Here is a 6,000-nt window from a genome sequence, read left to right on the forward strand (position 1 = left end):
GGAATCCCATGTGTCATCTGCAGCTTTCCAGCCATACTGCAGAGAATGTCATGTAATATCTGCAGCTTTCCAGCAATGCTGCTGGGAATGTCATGTGGTATCTGCAGCTTTTCAGCCATGCTGCTAGAAATATAGAGTGTCATCTGCAGCTTTCCAGCCATGCTGCTGGTAATGTCATGTGACATTTGCAGCTTTCCAGCCATGCAGCTGAGAATGTCATGTGACATCTGCAGGGACATTTGCAGCTTTCTAGCCATGCTGCTGGGAATCTCATGCGACATCTGCAGCTATCCAACCATGCTGCTGGGAATGTCATGTGATATCTACAGCTTTCAAACAATGTAGTTGAGAATGTCATGTGACTTCTGCAGCTTCCCAGCCATGCTGCTTGGAATGTCATGTAATATCTGCAGCTTTCTAGCAATTCTGCTGGGAATGTAATGTGACATCTGCAGCTTTCTGGCCATGCGGTTGGGAATGTCGTGTGACATCTGCAGCTTTCCAGCTATGCTGCTGGGAATGTCATGTGACATCTGCAGCTTTCCAGCTATGCTCCTGGGAATATAATGTAACATCTGCAGCTTTTCAGCTACGCTGCTGGGAATGTCATGTGGAATCTGCAGCTTTCCAGCCTTGCTGCTGGGAATATAATGTAACATCTGCAGCTTTCCAGCCATGCTGCTTGGAATGTCATGTAATATCTGCAGCTTTCTAGCAATGCTGCTGGGAATGTAATGTGACATCTGCAGCTTTCTGGCTATGCTGTTGGGAATGTCGTGTGACATCTGCAGCTTTCCAGCTATGCTGCTGGGAATGTAATGTGACATCTGCAGCTTTCCAGCTATGCTCCTCCTTGCTACTGGGAATATAATGTAACATCTGCAGCTTTCCAGCCATGCTGCTGGGAATGTCATGTGACTTCTGTAGCTTTCTAGTTATGCTGCTGGGAATGCCATGTGACATCTGCAGCTTTCCAGCCAAGCTGCTGGGAATAACATTTAACATCTGCAGCTTTCCAATCATGCTGCTGGGAATTTCATGCAACATCTGCAGCTTTCTAGCCATGCTGCTGGGAATGCCATGTGACATCTGCAGCTTTCCAGCCATGCTGCTGGGAATATAATAGAACATCTGCAGCATTCCAGCCATGCTGCTGGGAATGTAATGTGACATCTGCAGCTTTCTACCCATGCTGCTGGGAATGTCATGTGACATCTACAGCTTCAACACAATGCTGCTGGGAATGTCATGTAATATCTGCAGCTTTCCAGCCATGCTGCTAAGAATGTAATGTAATATCTGCAGTTTTCCAGCAATGTTGCTGGGAATGTAATTTGGCACTTGCAGCTTTCCAGCCATACTGCTGGGAATGTCATGTGACATCTGCAGCTTTCCAGCCCTGCTCCTGGGAATATAATGTAACATATGCAGCTTTCTAGTCATGCTGCTGAGAATATCAAGTGATATCTGCAGCTTTCCAGCCATGCTGCTGGGAATATAATGTAACATCTGCAGCTTTTCAGCCATGCTGCATGGAATATAATGTGACATCTGCAGCTTTACAACAGGTCTGCTGAGAATATAATGCAACATCTGCATCGTTCTAACCATGCTGCTGGGAATGTCATGTGATATCTACAGCGTTCAAGCAATGCTGCTGGGAATGTCATGTGACATCTGCAGCTTTTCAGCCATGCTGCCAGAAATATAGAGTGCCTTCTGCAGCTTTCTAACCATGCTGCTGGGAATGTCATGTGACATCTACAGCTTCCAAGCAATGCTGCTGGGAATGTCATGTGAAATCTGCAGCTTTCCAGCAATGTTGCTGGAAATGTAATTTGGCATCTGCAGCTTTCCAGCCATGCTGCTGGAAATCTCATGCGACATCTGAAGCTTTCTAGCCAGACCTGCTGGGAATGTCATGTGACATCTGCAGCTTTCCAGCCATGCTGCTGGGAATGTCATGTGATATCTACAGCTTTCCAGCAATGCTGCTGGGAATGTAATGTGACATCTGCAGCTTTCTGGCCATGCTGTTTGGAATGTTTGTGTGACATCTGCAGCTTTCCAGCTAAGCTGCTGGGAATGTAATGTAACATCTGCAGCTTTTCAGATACGCTGCTGTGAATGTCATGTGGCATCTGCAGCTTTCCAGCCTTGCTGCTGGGAATGTCATGTTACTTCTGTAGCTTTCTAGTTATGCTGCTGGGAATGCCATGTGACATCTGCAGCTTTCCAGCCAAGCTGCTGGGAATAAAATGTAACATCTGCAGCTTTCCCCGCCATGCTGCTGGGAATTTCATGAGATATCTGCAGCTTTCTAGCCATGCTGCTGGGAATGCCATGTGACATCTGCAGCTTTCCAGCCATGCTGCTGGGAATATAATAGAACATCTGCAGCTTTCTAACCATGCTGCTGGGAATGTCATGTGACATCTACAGCTTCCAAGCAATGCTGCTGGGAATGCCATGTGAAATCTGCAGCTTTCCAGCAATGTTGCTGGTAATGTAATTTGGCATCTGCAGCTTTCCAGCCATGCTGCTGGGAATGTCATGCAACATTTGCAGCTTTCCAGCCATGCTGCTGGGAATGCCATGTGACATCTGCAGCTTTCCAGCCATGCTGCTGGGAATATAATAGAACATCTGCAGCTTTCTAACCATGCTGCTGGGAATGTCATGTGACATCTACAGCTTCCAAGCAATGCTGCTGGGAATGTCATGTGAAATCTGCAGCTTTCCAGCAATGTTGCTGGAAATGTAATTTGGCATCTGCAGCTTTCCAGCCATGCTGCTGGGAATGTCATGCAACATTTGCAGCTTTCCAGCCATGCTGCTGGGAATGCCATGTGACACCTGTAGCTTTCCAGCCATGCTGCTGGGAATGTCATACTACATTTGCAGCTTTCCAGCCATGCCAGCCATGGGAATGTCATGCAACATCTACAGCTTTCTAGCCATGCTGCTGTGAATGTCATGTAATATCTGTAGCTTTCTAGCAATGTTGCTGGGAATGTAATGTGACATCTGCAGCTTTCTGGCCATGCTGTTGGGAATGTCATGTGACATCTGCAGCTTTCCAGCCATGTTGATGGGAATGTCATGTGACACCTGCAGCTTTCCAGCCATGCTCCTGGGAATATAACGTAACATATGCAGCTTTCTAGTCATGCAGCTGAGAATTTCAAGTGATATCTGCAGCTTTCCAGCAATGCTGCTGGGAATATAATGTAACATCTGCAGCTTTTCAGCCATGCTGCATGGAATATAATGTGACATCTGAAGCTTTACAGCAGTGCTGCTGAGAATATAATGTGACATCTGCAGCTTTCTAACCATGCTGCTGGGAATGTCATGTGATATCTACAGCTTTCAAGCAATGCTGCTGGGAATGTCATGTGACATCTACAGCTTTCCAGCCATGCTGTTGGGAATGTCATGTAATGTCTGCAGCTTTCCAGCAATGCTGCTGAGAATGTAATGTGACATCTGTAGCTTTCTAGCAATGCTGCTGGGAATTTCATGTGACATCTGCAGCTTTTCAGTCATACAGCTGGGAATGTCATGTAATATCTGCAGCTTTCCAGGAATGCTGCTGGAAATGTAATGTGGCATCTGCATCTTTCCAGCCATACTGCTAGGAATATAATGTGGCATCTGCAGCTTTCCAGCCATGCTGCAGGGAATGTCATGAGAATTTGCAGCTTTCCAGCCATGCTGCTGGGAATATAATGTAACATCTCAAGCTTTCCAGCCATGCTGCTGGGAATTTCATGTGACATCATTAGCTTTCAAGCAGGGCTGCTGGGAATATAATGTGACATCTGAAGCCTTCCAGCAATGCTGCTGGGAATGGCATGTGATATCTGCAGCCTTCCAGCGATGTTCCCGGGAATGTCATGGGACATCTGCCCCTTTCCAGTCATGGTGCTGGGGATGTAATGAGACATCTGCAGCTTTCCAGACATGCTCCTGGGAATGTCATGTGACATCTGCAGCTTTCCAGCAGTGCTGCTGGGGATATACTGTGACATCTACAGCTTTCCGGCAAAGCTGCTGGAAATGTCATGTGACATTTGCAGATTTTCAGCTATGCCCCTGGGAATGTCATGCGACATCTACAGCTTTCTAGCCATGCTGCTGGGAATGTCATGAGACATCTGCAGCCTTCCAGCAATGCTCCTGGGAATGTCATGTGACATCTGTAGCTTCCCAGCAGTGGTGCTTGGAGTATAATGTGGCATCTGCAGCTTTCCAGCAAAGCTGCTGGGAATGTCATGTGACATTTGCAGCTTTTCAGCTATGCTCCTGGGAATGTCATGTAACATATGTAGCTTCCCAGCAGTGCTGCTGGGAGTATAATGTGACATTTGCAGCCTTCCAGCAAAGCTGCTGGAAATGTCATGCGACATTTGCAGCTATCCAGCCATGCTGCTGGGAATGTCATGCAACATCTACAGCTTTCTAGCCATACTGCTGGGAATGTCATGAGACATCTGCAGCCTTCGAGCAATGCTGCTGGGAATGTCATGTGACATCTGCAGCCTTTCAGCGATGTTGCTGGGAATGTCATGGGACATCTGCCCTTTCCAGTCTTGGTGCCGGGAATGTAATGAGACATCTTAAGCTTTCCAGCCATGCTCCCGGGAATTTCATATGACATCTGCAGCTTTCCAGCAGTGCTGCTGGGAATGTACTGTGACATCTGCAGCTTTCTGGCAAAGCTGCTGGGAATGTCATGCGACATTTGCAGCTTTTCAGCTATGCTCCTGGGAATGTCATGTGACATCTGTAGCTTCCCAGCAGTGCTGCTGGCAGTATAATGTGACATCTGCAGCTTTCCAGCAAAGCTGCTGGGATTGTCATGTGACATTTGCAGCTTTTCAGCTACGCTCCTGGAAATGTCATGTCACATCTGTAGCTTCCCAGCAGTGCTGCTGGGAAAGTAATGTGGCATCTGCAGCTTTTCAGCCATGCTGCTGGGAATATAATGTGGCATCTGCAGATTTCCAGACATGCGGCTGGAAATGTCATATGGCAACTGCAGCTTTCCAGCCATGCTGCTGGGAATGTCATGTGACATTTCCAGCTTTCCAGCCATGCTGCTATGAATGTCATGCGACATCTACTGCTTTCCAGCCATACTGCTGCGAATGTCATGAGACATCTGCAGCTTTCCAGCCATGCTGTTGGGAATGTCATGCAACATCTACAGCTTTCTGCTGAGAATGTCATGTGACATCTACAGCTATCCAAGCATGTTGCTGGGAATGTCATGTGATATCTATTGTACAGCTGTGAAGCAATGCTGGTGGGAATGTCATGTGACTTCTGCAGCTTCCCAGCCACGCTGCTGGGAATGTCATGTAATATCTGCAGCTTTCTAGCAATGCTGCTGCAAATGTTATGTGACATCTGCAGCTTTCCGGCCATGCTGTTGGGAATGTCATGTGACATCTGCGGCTTTCCAGCCATGTTGCTGGGAATATAATGTAACATCTGCAGCTTTCCAGCCATGCTGCATGGAATATAATGTGACATCTGCAGCTTTCTAACCAGGTTGCTGGGAATGTGATCTGATATCTACGTCTTTCAAGCAATGCTGCTGGGAATGTAATGTGACATCTGCAGCTTTTCAGCCATGCTCCTGGGAATGTCATGTAATGTCTGCAGCTTTCCAGCAATGCTGCTGGGAATGTAATGTGACACCTGCGGCTTTCAAGCAATGCTGCTGGGAATGTCATGTGGCAACTGCAGCTTTCCAGCCATACTGCTGGGAATACATTGTGGCATCTGCAGCTTTCCAGCCATGCTGCTTCGAATGTCATGCAACATTTCAGCTTTCCAGCCATGCTGCTGGGAATATAATGTAACATCTGCAGCTTTCCAGCCATGCTGCTGGGAATGTCATGTGACATCAGCAGCTTTCAAGCAGTGTTGCTGGAAATATAATGTGACATCTGCAGCCTTCCAGCAATGCTGCTGTGAATGTCATGTGAC

The sequence above is a fragment of the Pleurodeles waltl genome, chromosome 12, assembly GCF_031143425.1.
Source record: "Pleurodeles waltl isolate 20211129_DDA chromosome 12, aPleWal1.hap1.20221129, whole genome shotgun sequence".
In the NCBI taxonomy this organism is placed as follows: domain Eukaryota; kingdom Metazoa; phylum Chordata; class Amphibia; order Caudata; family Salamandridae; genus Pleurodeles; species Pleurodeles waltl.